The 16,076-nt window shown below is 48.2% G+C and overlaps 1 protein-coding gene and 1 long non-coding RNA gene across 2 annotated transcripts in view; one reads left to right on the top strand and one right to left on the bottom strand.

Annotated features, from left to right (window-relative positions):
* Cplx2 (complexin 2) overlaps positions 1-7,272 on the bottom strand; it is a 58,799-nt gene extending 51,527 nt beyond the window's left edge. The window contains exon 1 of the mRNA XM_029547484.1: positions 7,193-7,272. The gene's annotated coding sequence lies outside the window, so the exon portion shown is untranslated. The remainder of the gene's footprint in view (positions 1-7,192) is intronic.
* The window catches only part of LOC110333909, an 82,022-nt gene extending 72,146 nt beyond the window's left edge, over positions 1-9,876 (top strand). Inside the window, exons 3-4 of the long non-coding RNA XR_002381107.1 lie at positions 6,850-8,345; positions 8,812-9,876. This is a non-coding gene — a long non-coding RNA (uncharacterized LOC110333909). The remainder of the gene's footprint in view (positions 1-6,849; positions 8,346-8,811) is intronic.
* Positions 9,877-16,076: the final 6,200 nt, after the last annotated feature.

Raw genomic sequence — 16,076 nt, 5'->3', positions numbered from 1 at the left:
TCTCCATCCCACGAATAGCGACGAGGCTAATGAGACTGCTCTGGCCATTGCCTGAGGTGGGAATCAATGGCTATGACTTCCAGGCTGAGGTGTTTAAGGGGAACAGGTGGGTCCTCTGCTTCGTCCTTCCCCTGCTGCATATGACGAAGCCAGTCTGCCTCCCAGAGTTGCCCCTCGGAAGGAAACTCTCCTCGTTTCCCAGGTGATGTCATGTGAGAGGAGAAACGACCACTACTCTGTCAAACCACACACAACCGGCCTTTATTGGTCACCACAGTGCAACCTAGCCATTGTCCACAAGTAGCCCCTCCTCTGTCACTGCCCCAACACCGTGTCTAGAAAAGTAGGCTAGCTCCTCTCTGACCCAGTGACTCCTCGGAGCCTGCAGCCCAAGAGAAGCCGGCAAGAAGCAATGAGTGCTTAGAACAGAGAGGGGATGGGGCCTGTGGATGTCCAAAGAAGGGTGACAAGGCAGAGGGGAGGGGAGAGCATGGACTTTCTACAGAAGAGATATGTCAGCTGAGTTATAGTGGAGAAACAAGTGAATTTAGCAGCAACCAGCTGGTAGATATTGTTCCGTCAGCACAATATTAATATTTTTGTTAATTTGATAATATTTAAGAACGAGTTTCTCGTAGAAGTCTGGATTTGACATTTCGCTTTAAAATGAATATAACAAAATGACTAAGACCCAACCAAAACAAAACTTGATTTCCTGGTTCTCAACTGTCAGCTTTGAATATGACAACGTCAAGAGACTGGACACGCCATTTGGATTTCCTGTCATGTGCATCTTAGACCTTCAGCAGTGAGGTCAAGAGTCACTGGTTCAACTTCTTTATCTTCCCTAGAGCTCCAGTCTAGAATATTCTGGAAGCCTGGGGTGGTGGGGTCAGGAGCCCATGCACTGGCCCCTGATTGGGATGGTGACCATGGTCCAAGCCAAAGTGAGCACAAAGAGACCCCCAGGCACAGTCCTCGAGAGTCAGGCAGAGAGAATCTCATTGTTGGGGCTTCCTTGGCTCTTCGGGAGGGACCACTACTAGCTTGGGCTTTCTGGAGTGCCTCCTTCCTTCCTTTGGACTCAGCTCTTTCTCAGTGTGAAGTGCGGCCATGCTGCCTGACCTAGCTTTCATGCTTTCTCTTGGCCAAGAGTACACAGCCAGGCCTACTGGGCTCCCCCGGGGCTCTGACTCCCAAGCTCAGCTGTGACTGATGCATCCCACAGGAGGCCCCAAAGTTGCCATCTCAGCTCCTCTTCCAGAGCACTGCTGTTCCTTTGACTTCCAGTCTTCCCTCTGAGCCCAGGGGCATCTAACGACTTCTGGGAACACTCTTTGTAGAGACCCGCACGCCTTGCATTTGGTGCTTATTATCAACATAGCTGAGCTTTAAACAAGACCCTGTGAGGGCTGATGTGAGCCTTTTGGGGTCGTACCTCATTCTTCAGAATGCTAAGCTCACTCAGGCTACCTCTTCCTGACCCCCAGCTCCCTCCTAGGGGACACCCCCAGTCATTCTTTTTAAGACTAGCTTTGCTAAATACCAGCAGCCTGAGATCTGTTCCAGCCCTAACTTCTAGCTATGGTCCAGGCCCTACTGACTTTCAGCCAAGCTGCTGTCTTGGTCCTTAGACCTCTGGCTCAATCAGGAAATCGTAGGAGCTCACCTCCCCAGCAATATTCCTCTTCCTCAGGACTCTGCACGACTTCCTCCAGAAGATGCCCCCAAAGGATGGCAGTGTGGTAGCGAGAGACATCCCTGCCTATGGGCTAGCCTGGGCTCTGAGCTAAGGAACTCCTCCAGTGTCCTCACTCCATCAGCGCTTCCTTAGTCAAGGGCTATCTTGGTCTCTCTGACTCCTGTACATTTTGCTTATAGTACCCCACACTTTGTACCTATCAGGAAGATGTGTTTTGCCACATCATCTTTAATATAGATGCCTTTAAAAAACGGAACACGAGATCCATTTTAAGCAACAATCCAGTATAGACCCTTCTTGATTTACGATGGGGTCCTATCCTGATAAATTTATTGTAAATCGAGAATATTGGAAGTAGAATCACATTTAAACACCTTCTTTATGGAATGCCCCAGCTTAGCATTGCAGATCATGGTGGAGTATTGTGTTTCTCTTTGTAACTGGGTGGCTGACTAGGGCCTGGGCTCTCTGCCATTGTTGAGCAGTGCTGGAGACAGGTTCACACAGCATGCTGATAGCCCAGGAAAAGATCACAGTTTGAGATTCCAAGTAATATTGTGTGTGTGTGTGTGTGTGTGTGTGTGTGTGTGTGTGCATCAGAGGACCACTTTGGTGTGGCTCCTTAAACATGGCCACATTTTAAAGAACTGTGTTTGTTTATTTATTTTCTTTTTTTTTCTATTTAAAGATTTATTTATTGTTATATGTGAGTGCACTGTAGCTGTCTTCAGACACCCCAGAGGAGGGCATCAGATCTCATTACAGATGGTTGTGAGCCACCATGTGATTGCTGGGATTTGAACTCAGGACCTTCAGAAGAGGAGTCAGTCCTTTTAACCGCTGAGCCTTCTCTCTAGCCCTATTTATTTTCTTATTTGTTCATTTGTGTGCTTATGTAGAGGTTATGGGGACCCCTTTGGGAGTTGGTTCTCTCTTTCTACCATACAGGTTTTGGAGACTGAACTCAGGCTGTCATGCATGGGCATGCCTCGTCTCTCACTGAGCCATCTCACTGACCCTAAGGATGTAGCCTAGGCTGACCTCAAACTCATGCTCCTCTTGCCCCTGCCCATTACCATGTTCTACCAATGTGTGTCACCACAACTGGCTATTTTTTAACCCCCCCCCTTTTTTTTCCTTTAGCCTAGGACTGGGCACTTGCTTTGCCTCAGTGAGTGAGCTTTGCCCCAGGCCCACACACATAAGAAAGCTGGAGTGAAGAGAAGAATATAGGAATGCAAAGTTTTGACCATGATTGGTGTTTTATGTAGATTATCTCCCCCCTCCCTCCCAAGCTTTATTCATTCCCCACCTCCATGATTTATGCCTTACTAGCTACTATTCATTTACTTGGCAATTCTCATTGTACTGATTTGCTTTTTTTTTTTTTTTTAAATGCACAATTTAACCTCAAAGAAAATGCTACATTATTTGCATAAATTGGAGTCTGATATTTGGCTTCCACATTTCCAATATGCATCGATTGTGAGCTGATATAATAACAAACATGCATCTGTATATCACCCAAAGTCATCTCACACGGCGTCAATCCTGTGCTTGCCAGCCTTCTGGCTGCTGCATCTCAGCTAAGGCAGCACACACTCCTGGGAGGATGCTCTACAGATGAGAATGAAGAGACGGGAAAACTTCCTTCCTGAGTTCCAGGGCTGGGGAGGGTGAGGGATGTTTACCTATGGGTGTTTAAGCTTTTTCAACTCCAGTGCTTTTCAAACATATGTCTTTTTAAGTCCAAAGACTCCTTTAAAAATAAAACTACAAGAGTTCAGTATATAATACAATGAAAGCAGAGATTTGTGATTAAAACGGGCCTGGGAATTCATGGCTGTTTGGGGGGGGGGAGCTTCCCTACCACCAACGTTGTCCTATTAATGTCTCCTGACACCCTTTCTCTGACTCATAGGGACATCAACAAACCCACACCTGTTCCTGTCCCTTAGTCCTATTTAGTTCAACTTTCTTCGTAGACTCCTGAGGGTCTGTGTTGTCCTTCCTGGTTCTCTGCTTTTGGACTCTGGCTACTTTGGTATTTTGAAATGTTTCATCTTGCCATCTTGAAATACCTTGCTGGCTTTCTAAGCCTTGCTCTGACTTCATCACTCATCCATCAGCCACTGATATAACTGTGCCCAGTGCGTAAGAGGGCACAAAGGGGGTAGGAAAAACTAGAAGATCATTCCTCTTATGGGGTATCACTGGTGTGGGAGATAGACACAGGCCCAAAATGCAATGTGAGTGCCCTGCTCACCCCAAAATCATTTGTTTCCCAGATGTCTGTCTTTTTTCAGGGCCCTGGTTGCATTCTGGGTAGTGGCTGAGCCTTTTGCCTCTAGGATGCTGGCTGCCATCCATTCTATGGTGACAGAGGTCTTAGCCCATCCCTACCATGGTCCTGGACACTGTTCCTTTCAGCAGTGTCTCTGTCTCTCTGGAGTCATAGTCACAGATCACTCACAACCCACATCTTCATCCCAGCATGGGCCACTGATAGGTATCCCAGCAGTTGCCTGACTCCTGACCTCAGCTTGCTTTCTCCTCTCATTGCTGAGCTCCTTTGATCAACTTAGAGGTCCTGAACCCTGTGAAGTGGGAGCTCCTAAGGGGAGCTTGGCCTAGTAAGACAGGAACCTGTTGGCTTAAAAACATGGGAAGATCTGGACAGAATTTCAATAAGTTGTAAATATTTCTAATGATGGGCCACCTCATTGTACCCTCGACCATACCAACACTATTGTACACTTCCTTTAGTCTTGAATATGGCCCTGGTCCTCTCTGAGATACCCTGAAATATCCTTAGAACATCATCTTTGGGGGTCTTCCTTGTGCTATAAGGCCAGATCTCAACTCAGCCCAATCTAGAAATGTTTGTATTGGTGGGCTCGTGTATATTATTAAATGCAAAACTACACAAGTCAACGGATGGCAAGTCAATTACATAACTCTGCACAAATCAAACCAAGTCAGCCAACTCTAGCAGGGAGACACTTGCTATGTACCTCTGCTTATTTGTCCTAAGCCAGACTGTTATGGAGAAAGAGAGAGCCCAGCAGTGAACAGGAGATGCTCATGACTCTCCAGGAGTGCTTTTGTTTCACATTGATTCCAACAGCAACATCCCCTGAGCGCAACACTTCCTATGTGTGAAGGACTAGAGAGGGGATCCTACACTTCTGACCATCTTCCCAAGGTTTGCTATAGTTGTCTGAATGCTGGCACCTGGCTGTAGAGCCTTTAGGAGATGGGGCCTGCCTGGCAGAAGGTCCCTGTGTGTGTCATAGGTCCCTGTCCAACTCCCATCCTTCACCAGGTGGACAGCTGTTATCTCATACGCCTGCTTCTGGAGAGAGGGTAGCTCCCACCACTGCACCATTTATATGGGGGAGGGGGACTGGAATCTCTATGACCAGGATCCCAAATAATTTACCCCTCCTGAGGTGGCTGGCAGGGGTTCTACTGTAGTGATTATTATCCGTTTCAGCCACCTCCTGAAGGAAGTATGCCTCAGCAGCTCAGATTGCAGAGCTGGCTGGCCCCTACCCCTTTAGGGTCCGCTGTGTAAAGGGTCTTGAGTCCTTCAGACTTAGTTAGATGTTTATGTACCCACAAGCCTTCACAAAGCACCCAGGACAGACCCGCTTGGTACTACACAGACATTATTTCATTTAATCCCCCATGACAATTAAATTGTCTAGGTCTCTGGGTAATCAATATAAATCTAGAGACATTTAAGTGGCCAGCTAGAATGTAACTCAGCCCCTCTTTGTGTTTCTTTCTCCTGTCTGTTAGAATAACTGGATACATTGTGGTCCCTAGTGCTTAAAGAGACACATTGTATATATAGAGGGAAAGAGAGGAGAATTAATGGTGTTTTATGGAAGGGCTAAATCCCACCTGACTAGTTTATTAGAATTCTTTGAGAAGTGAACTATATAGGGAGATAAATGGTGACTTTCACAAAAAGCCTTTGTTAAGTTTCCATCCCAAAGCCTATTAATAAAATTGATTCATTATAGAATTGGGCAAAAGTGGGTGGCAAGTAGGAGGGAGCCTATTTTTATATGGATAGAGAACTGGCATAGAGACAAGAAGAAATGTGGAGATAACGGAGAGAACTAGCGTTCTCCAGGAATTGCTTCTGAGTTAGGTTTGACTCTAGCTCAGTCCACAGGCACAGAGCACACAGTGTGTGCAAGCCCTGATCCAAACACAGGGCAGTTCAAGTAAGGAAGATTCTGCCTAGCTCAGCACTTAGAGGAGCCAAGGAAGGTAGTGCTGAGAGACCCTCATGTAACAGGGACAGGATACTCCTCAGGGGAGCTGCAGAAAGTGGGTAGGGAGTGAAAGACCTCCTATGGAACACTGGGAAGGTCCCTAACCCTCCTCAGTCTCAGGTTTTTCTCTTTTTAGTTGTACAGTAACATGTTGGCCTGGGAAGGTAGACTGCTCTGGGTGGAGGACACTGGCTTGAAACAGGAAACACCAAAGGAAAGTTTGCCTTTCTCATAACCGAAATGTCCCCTCTGTCCCTGTTCTGCGATGGGATTTCTCTCCCTCCCCCCTCCCCCATCTATGAGGCAGAGAGCCACGAGGCTGTGGTGCTGGGGCTCAGAGCCCAGCCTGGGATTCCTCAGTTGTCTGTGAATGACTCAGTGTTGGAAATAGCTCCCATCTGGAGGAGCCACGGTATCTATAGCATTCAAGCGATCCCTGTAACCACACACACTCTTTCTGTGCAAATATGTGGATCACTGTATGCTAAATATGAGGTGGCCTGGAGACGGCTCCTCCTCTTAAAAAGACTATTTGCTATGAAACTCGAGGCTGTTTATTTAAAGAAACAAGTTTACAACTATGCACGTTGGCTTACCAGTGGTGGGTGGTGGGGAAGAGACATCGAGGATGGAAGGAGGCTGGGGGTGGGGATGACTAAGCTTGGCCTGCTAACCTGCTGGAGAGCTGAGGTCGGCTGCTCTGTCCATGGTCCTTCTGTCTTTGCAGAAGCAGGTAAAGGACACCGAGATGTGGGGATGAGGACAGAGAGGAGGAGGGAGAGGAGGAGGGTGCTGTGAGTCAGCAGAAAGAGCAAAGAGCCAGTGGTGACCCAGCCCCACCTTCTTTTTACCACACAGGACTCATCAATTGCCTCATTCATCTGTTAAACACAGAAGGCTTCATCCCTGTATGCACGATCTCCTGGACCACAGACAAGAAGAGTAGATAGGAACTCAGCCTTAGCCACCTGCCAGCCCTGTGCACTGGACTGTTCTCTGAGCTTCAATTTTCTCATTTGGAACCAGGGAGGAGAACGTGCACCTTGGGCTTTAAGAGGAAGTGCTTGATAGGATAATGTACCAAAGATGAAGCTTGACCCATGGAACCTTCCCCTGACCGAAGAGGAAGAGTAACTCCCATCATCTTAGTCCCAGGCAAGAGGCTGCCGGAATGGTTCTGACCTTGGGCAGTGCCCTTTACCTGTGCTTCCTGGATGAGCTGGGATGCAGGAGAGTCAGACACCAAGCAGAGTAGACAGCACGGCAGAGATGTTTAACTTCCTAGAGAAGGAGAGAGGGTTTGGAGTTAGTTGAGAGTAAAGCCAGGGTTGGGCTTCCTAAGTGAACATGACATCCAGTGTCCTCAGCCACTGTGATCTCCAGCCAAGGCTACCGTTGCTTTTTATCAGTTCTAGCAAAGGGCTGGGTAGGATGGGCCTCTGTCTGGCATCGGATCAAACTCTTGGCTCCTTCTCCACTTAACCTGCTAGCAGTTGCCCATCTTGTTTACTGGCTCAGGAAGTGCTTGGGTGGTACCACCAGGGTATCTGGTGTCGACAGATACATTCTGTTGTCAATCATGTCTGGCTTCCAGTTCTGGCTTTGGGGATATCAACTGCATCTCCCCGCATCTCCGCTTCCTCTTCTGTATAATGGGGCTTTAATGGTGCCTACCTCCTGTGTGCCAGCTGGATCCTGGCTGCAGAGGCACATAGATGAGAGCCCCTTAGATCCTAATTACATCCCTCACTTCAGTCCTGGTGGTGCCAATCTTGCTGCCAGATACCAGCGTTGGCTCATCTGTGTCTGTTCCCAGGCCTTTCCCAAGGTCTGGCAATGTCAGTGTCCGGCCAGTGTTTGTTGACTGAGCCTGCTCCCATGGTCTGGTAGACCTGTCTTTACACACTGAGGATTAGAGAGGTCCAATTTAATGGAGAGCAGGGGTGAGAGGCAGTTGATGTGATGGTCCAGCTCACAGGGAGGTAATCATGGAGCTGGGATCCTAACCCAGAGTCCACAAACTGTCCATCCAGCTGCTGAACTCAGGGCCTGGTGGGCCTCTTCCTGGACAGGCACCAGATGTAGGTTATTGAGGGGGGCAGCAATATCTGTTTACCCAGTTCCTCCCAGTGTAACCTATTACTTCCTCCTGGACTCTCCCCATCTTCTTTCCAGTAACAGTCCTACTTCAGGTACAACTGTCATTTAACAAAATGGGGGCTGAGGTTCAGAGGACCACTGACCCCTCTCCCGTATCCTATGTGACTATGCTTAACCTTCAGCACACACAGCTTCAGCCCTTAGCCCCACTGTTGGCATAGGGGCTCCTTCAGGCTGCTCCCCAGCCTGAGCAGGTTGTGGTAGGTGTCTGATAGTGGATGAGCTATATTCCAAAGCCGTGGTAGAGCAGTAAAAGGGACGGGTGTGATTCCTACTCTCAGGGGAAAATCGGCAACTGGATTGGATCCATGGTCAAGTTACTGTTTTCTGGTTGGCTGGGGTGGGGAGTGGGGTTGTGTGTGTGTGTGTTTGGGGGTGACAGAGGGATGGAGGAACTTCATTCTTCCCAGTAAGTGCACCTAAGTGCAAATGGTGATTTGTGTGTCTTTGGGCTGGGCTGCCTGGGTGCAGGGTCAATCAAGTACCTGACCTTTGAGAAGTCAACAAAGAAGAAATGTGTCGTACAGTTAACTTTTTGGTTTCAACCTCCTACTGAGTCTCAAACAGCTAGGACTTTAGGTGCTAGCACATAGTAGGTGTTGGTACATAGTAGGTACTTAGCCTTACCATTGAGTACATGGGAGAGTAGGCAGAGAGTAGGTTAGGACTTGTGGCAGTCAAAAGCGTCAACTCTCAGACTGACTAGCTCCTTTCACAGGCTAGCTATTCTAACTGCACAAGGGGAGGGTCTGTTTCAGCACTGTCTTAAACGGCTCACTATCTGACCAGTCCAGGGTCATAGCTTCCTTCTGCAGAGGATGACAAAGAGGCTCAATAAGGATTTGACCCACAGTTGAAGCTCAGATCCCCACCGGCCTTCTCCAAAAAGCAAGATGTGAAGAGCTGCCAAGAAAGCAGCCAACTGAAATACACCGTGAGGTCCCACTCTACTACAGGCTTGTCAAGGCTAGTCCTCCCCAGGGGTAGCAGGGACTTCCCTGAGAAAACGAGCTGGGGGCTGAAACCTAGAGAGACCAAGAGAACGGCTGAATGGAAAGGGCTTGCCGGGGAGAGGGAACAGCACCTGCAAACTCATGCAGAGTGTGGTCCTGTAGGTGGCTGGCCTTGAAGTGGGGGTCCTCAGGGCCCACTTGTAAGGAGCCTTAGAGCAGCCAGGGAGAGAACCCTTGATGGGGCTCAGAGTTGCGTCTCTGGGGTAATGAGGGATGGGATTTAGGTGCAGGGGAAGGAGGGAGCTTGGCATAGTCTTGCCAGGGTTTGGGCAGATAGATGCATGGGGCAGACACTCTGAGTATGGAGATGGGAGAAGCAGAAGCAGGCTCCGTGCTTGAGGAGGTGTGGGGTTGGGGAAGAAGGGACTCGGCCTCCTGGGCTGGGTACAATAGAGACATGGGAGAGGTTGTAGATCACCCATCCTGGGAAGATCTCTGATAGAGCTCAAGAAAATCTCCGTGGCAGGCTCTGGTCCCAGCCGCAGCTTCTGTCCTAGCCTTGGCAGCTACTAGATTGTTCCCCAGTGTCAACCTCACTCTGTTGAACTTGGCAACGCCAGCCTCTAAGGGCTCCCACCACTCCTGCCCTCGCTGGTCACTCCATTTCCATCCTGCGACCTGGCTGAGTCTCCCATGACCCAGGGTATCTGCCCTTTCTGTTTCTTTTGCCCCTGGTGCTGCGCGCTTGCCCTTAGAATATATAGAACTTGGCCAATTATTTTATGTGTTTGTTTTATTTCTCCCCATTAGACCTGAGCTCTTTGAAGGCCAGGCCCTTGTCCAGGCCCAAGAAGGATGGCCTAGGAAGACACTTCTGGCTTTGTGTTTACCCATTCCGGAAACAGGAGGATACAGGAGGATACACTGTTACTGGCAGCATTGAAGTGACACTTGTACATGGGCCTGCCAAAGTCAAAATGACCCCAGGGACCCCATTATAGATTATGACGTTGAAGCTCAGAGAAGGATGGGGCAGGTCACATGGCCCAGCTAAGAGGTGGCAGGATGGGCTTCTCTGCTGTTGGAGAGGTGCCTGGCCCTGTACCCTGCTCTGAGTAGGCGTTCAGCATGGAGAACTGGCGCCTGGCTTCTGTAACCATCTGCTGCTTGAACTGAAAGACCCTGCTTGCTTGCCTGACTGCCACAGCTTCCCAACGAGTCAGCCACAGGAATTCTAATGGCTGGTTGGTTTTTTTGTTTTTTGTTTTGGAACACAAAGGCCTGCATCTTGCAAATGGAAAAATGCATTTTCTCTGCATTGGCAATTACCACACTGAAGTCTAGGCAACCGTTTTCATCTTGTAGGCACCTTACCAAGATTAATTTCTGAACACTACGAAGTGATGCTCGTTGTGGACTGAGGGGGTCAGTGAGGGAAGTGCACACATTTGTGTCTTTTATCATAAGAGAACCTGGGGTTTGGAGGGACTCAGGACAAGCCTCTCTGGCTGTTTGATCTATTTTATGGAGGGTGTTTGCTCGTTGCCTTAAACGCATTAATCTTCTCAAGGATTCGAGGTTTCTGATGTTTCCTGTTCCATTTGGTCTCTGACTCAGCAATGTATTATATAAATATTTACTGAGAAGATACTAGGAATTCTTATAGGCTCTGAGGATGTCACAGAGGAACAAAATATAACCTGCCGTTGCCATCCTACAGACATGAAATAGACAGATGGCAGAGTTCTGCTGGTAACTGGCTGTGTGGGGGTAAATTCCCTTCTCTCTCTGGGCCTTGGGGTTTCATTGCTCTCCTCTAATAGATTCCCTTCTTGAAACGTTCCGATAGCCCTCACTTACTATAGAACATGACGGCCATCTCCAGCCGTGACTGTAGATCCTCAGAGCTGGGTTCCAGCTGGTGTCACTTGGCATGTGCATCTTGCTAACCTGCTTTATTTTATCCCCTTTTTATTTAGCAGTAACCATACTGCTCTTTCTTTCTTCTTCTTCTTTTTAATTTATTCTGCACTTAAGGTGCATGTGATTGTGTTTATGCATATACATCTCTCTCTCTGTCTCTGTCTCTCTCTGTCTCTCTGTCTCTGTCTCTGTCTCTGTCTCTCTCTCTCTCTCTCTCTGTGCGTGTGTGTGTGCGTGTGTGTGTGTGCAAGTGCCAGAGGTCAATGTCAGGTGACTTCCTTGTTTTTTTACATTATTATTATTATTATTATTATTATTATTATTATTATTATTGTTAATTTTGAGACGATGTCTCTCACTGATTTGGGAAAAATCATCTGGCCAGAGAGCCCCAGGAAGCTTCCTGTCTCTACCTCCCCAGCACTCGGATCCCATGTGCACACAACCACACACAGCTTTTTAGGCGCATGCTGGGACTCTGAGTTCAGGTGCTTACGTTTGCACAGCAAACACCTTGTGAAGGAACTATCCTCCAGCCCCCAGATTTACTCTCAGAGTGCCAGGGCTCCCTGAATGTCTCATCGTTTAATCTTTACTGAATCCCCTTGAAGAAGGGTCTTGGATCATAAGAATGAGGAGGTGGAAGTAACAAAGAGGATGACTTCTCTGAATTCACCAAGTGTCTCTGTGGAGGGCTGGGATCTGTGCTAGGCTGTCTAGATCCCTCTCTGCCACTGTTGCCTCTGCCTGTCTACCAGCTCTGCTCCTCTCCTTTCCCAAGAACAACACTGCCTGTGTTGGGGTTGGTCTTGTACATTGTATATATAGTCACATGTTGAGTTCTTTGCCCTAAGATCAGGTTGCAGTCTGGACATGGACGTTGTATTGACCATGTACTATAAAAAATGCTCCCTAATTTCTGATTGGACAATAAAAGGCTGGAGCTGGTGACTGAACAGGAGAGAGAGGAAGGCAGAACTTGAGATTGAGTGTTGGGGGGGGTGTCTCAGGTAGGGAACATGAGGAGAAGGAAAAATGTAGGGGAAGAGGGAGGTCCTCATGAGGCAGGATGGACCATAAGGACAGACCATGATGAGCAGGGGCCATGAGCACATGGCCAAATGAAGCTCATATTGAGGACACACATAAAACAGAGCAAGTCTCACTTGGCAGGTAATGACACATTTATCTGGCTATTAATAGCCTAGCCAGGTTACAATAGTCTCAGAACCTGCCCAGTTTAGGTTTGTAGCTTGTGAATAAATTCTGATGTCCTTGTATTGTTTACTCGGGAGCTAAACAGGAAAGAGTGGGGCAGAACCCCTCCCCCCATTAAATTACTTCAATATATGGCACCCAATATGGGACACAAGACTCCAAGTCTAGAAAACTCCTGGCTAGGAAGGCAGTTTCTTAGTCAAAGAGTGGAGAAAGACCAAGAAGCCTCAGGCTGCCTCCGGGAGGCCTCCCAGGGGCCCCTTTGAGCAAACCCTTGTATGTTTCTCTCTGCTGGAACAAACCCTTTGCTTGAGTGATATAGCCCATGCTGGCTGGCCATGGAGGTCATGCTGCCCATGTCTGTTTGACTGTGTGCTGAGCACCTTCAAAAAGGAAGGCAGTATCTCATCCTCCCTGCCTCCTCTGCTCCTAACTCAGCATCCTGGGCCAACCGCTCTCCACATGGCCAATAGAGACTGTTTAAAAAGCAAAACCAGTTTTTATAATTTTTTTTTATGTATATTGAATAAAACTCTACCTTGTGACCATGGCTCGGAAGGAAGGTTCTGCTCTGTCTAGACCTGCTCTGCCCTTCCCTGACTTCATCTATGGTTGGTTCTCTGCACACTCACTCTATTCCAGACATGCTGCCCTCCTACCTGTTCCCAAATAGCCCAGGCTTACGTTTAGCCCTTTGCTCTTTTCACAGTGTGTGTAGCATGTGCTTCCCCACAGTTGTGACTCTGTTATTTGGACACCAGTTCCATGTCTGTCTAAGCGTTTCCATAGTTGCCTCTGCATTGTTTTCAATGATGAAATGGTGTCTGCTCTGAGCGTGTGATCCCCGGGAAAGCAGGTGTCATATGTGTGTGGTTATGCCGTGTCACCAGTACCTGCAGTGCTTGATGTGGAAGAGCTAGTCAGTGACTAAGTCCCTCTGGGACACTCTGCATGGCAATCCATCCAGAGAAGGTAGTATATCTGGATCTGTTAGTTCAGGCTAACTTCACAGGCTCACACTATCTGTCGCTAGCATTGCCTGCAGCAGTGCCCAGGCGTGAGGCAAGCGCATTGGCTACTTTCTGCTGACATCCCCTCATTGGGGGATGTTAAGAGCTCCTTGCCTATTTCCTCATTTATCTCCCTTTAACTTAGGGTAACTTACGAGATATTATCTTTCACAGTATTGCACAGGCCAGGGGCTTCCCTGAAAAGGGAAAAATACTAACTTCTGAGTCAGAACACCAGAGCCCACCGAAGGCACAGCCACTCAACATAGCTGCCACATTGTGTGCCACTCAACATAGCTGCCACATTGCAGCAGTCACTGGAGAGACTTTATACTCTACAGAGACACAGAATTCTGAGTTCTGCCTGAGCCTGGGCCAAATACAACTCATGGACTACATCAAAGGAGCTGTAGTCTGTAGCCCAGAGGGAGGTGTGGCCAAATTCAGGGCAAATGGAGAAAAAGGCTTCATGTTCATCGGGGTAATCCTGTCAGGAGCAGAGCTCCACAGGGATGGAGTGTGGGTGCCTGACTTCAGAGGCCTTTGCTAACAAGAGCCAGGGAGCCACCTGGGAAGTCAGCACAGCAGCCAGAGGCTTGGTGCCACTAACCCACCTTCAAGTCACTTCTAAAGCCTATGAAGGAAGCTTGCCAGGTCTCAAAGACTAGCTGCCACACACGCCCTTCGTCCCGGAGACCAGGTAAACATCCCCTGCCCTATTTTAGAGCCGGGGGAAGGAAATAGCGTACTCTGCATGTACCAGGAAACCCAAAGGACAAATCTAAGCAAACAGCGAACTGAAAAGCTGGATGTATGATCCATTCGAAGATCCTGGCTCCACTCTCAAGTACTGGGGACGCCCATGACTCAGTGACTTATTGATCACCGTGCCACCACTGTATGAATTCACAATGAAGGTCACTTGAAGGGGGAACTCAGTTTTTCTTTACAGGATTCACTCTATTTGTGTTTTGATTTTCTTTCTGGATACTGGCTGGTGTACCATCATCGTACAATTCTGTCTGGGTGACATTTGTCATCTTCCGACTCTTCTCAAAGTAGCTCCTTCTAATGTATGTGTCAGCACAATATGGCTTAGTCCTCAAAACTTCCTGCTGAGAACTGGAGAGAACTCGAGAAGGCAGGGTAGTCAAGATTTAATGACATCTAAGGTGGTCCAGATGTCTGGGTAACAGAAGGGGTTACTGATGTTGAAAATATCTCCGCATACAATGATATGAAGTCTTACATGATGTCTTAGGCTTTTTCAAAAATAAGTCAGTATGTGTGTATGTTGTGTATGTGGTGTGGTGTGTACGTATGTGGTGTGTGCATGTATGGTGTGTGTATGTGGGTGGTGTATATGTGGTGGTGGTAGTGGTGGTGAGTGTGTGGTATATGTGATATGTTGTGTGTGGTGTGATGTGTGTGGTATATGTGTGTGTATATGTGGTGTGTGTGTGCATGGTGTGTGTATGTGGTGGTGGGTGTGTGTATGTACCTGGTGCATGTGTGGTACGTGTGTATGTATGTATGTATGTATGTATGTATGTATGTATGTATGTGTGATGAGAGTGAATATGGGTATAGGGGAAGTTAAATTGGTCAGCCACTGAAGCTGGACGGTGTCATCCCCCTGCTCTGCTTCCTCCCTCTCCAGCGTCTCCTGAAGTACAGACTGGCCTTGAACTAACTTTGTAGTCAAGGATAACCTTGAAACCCTGATCTTTCTGCCTCCATCTGGGATTACAGTCCTGTGTTACTTGGCCAGGTTTATGTGGTGCTGGGGATCAAACTCAGGGCTTGGCACATGTGCCACTGCTGCCCTGAAGACTGAGCTACATCCCTACCTCCTATTTTTTCCCCTCTATTATAAATATACTTGAAACACTCCATTCTGAAAGGCACTTTGGGGACTGGCCTCAGCCTTCCATCCTGGGGACCTTCTGGCATGGTGACATCATCCTGGCGGCTGTGATTTCATACCTCCAGGTCTTTATACACAGCTCCATCTGTCTGCCATCTCTTTTCTCCCACAACCCAACACTCCTGCCTCTGAAGTCCCACAGCCTTGTTTACTAGCCTGAGTACTTATCACACCATATTTTAATTTTACTTTTTGCTTCCTCTGCTGGCCTGTGGCATCCTTGGGGCACTTCTTCATCCTCCCAAAATGTGTGCCTGAACATGTTTTCAGAAGGAATAATTAATGATGACAGCTACTCAGTTTATTTATTTTCAGTACCCATGTGCCAGGCACCGCACTAAGCTCACTGCACAGCGATGACATGAAACCTTAACCCAGTATGTACTACTCATGCTATCACCCCCTCTTGAATAGTCAAGGAGGTTTCAGGTTATTTACCTGTCGCTGTGTGCTACCAGATGCTAAAGCTGAGGCTGGGTTCAGAATAGAGGCCACCTGTTCTTCCGCGTCTCGGGTCCGAATGGTTCCAGGAGTTAAGGAGTCTGGGTTCTAGGCTCAATTCTACTACTAAATTACTGAGTGGTTTTAGGGGACACCTCTGCTCCCTAGGCCCTGTCTGTCTTTGAGAGAACTAGGGGGTCACGTGACACGAGGGCCCTCCCAGCTTCAACTCCCAAGAGGAGATCTTTCTTCTCCGGTTGGTTTTCTGCCCTGGAGCTGGCTTCCCTGTCTGGGAACCTCCCAGCTTCTCAGGCTCAGCCTCTTTTTCTCGTTAATTGTAGCCTCTCTCAGAGCAAAACCGCCTTTTGCAACCTGCTGCCCGGGTCGCTCCGGCTTCCTCCCTCGCTGGCAAGCTCGGATCTTTTTCTTTAGGTGGGGATGGAGCCCTGGACC

Source organism: Mus pahari, chromosome 16 (genome assembly GCF_900095145.1).
Source record: "Mus pahari chromosome 16, PAHARI_EIJ_v1.1, whole genome shotgun sequence".
NCBI lineage: Eukaryota > Metazoa > Chordata > Mammalia > Rodentia > Muridae > Mus > Mus pahari.
Note: the sequence above shows the minus strand (reverse complement) of the source record. Positions and strands in the feature narration are given on the sequence as shown.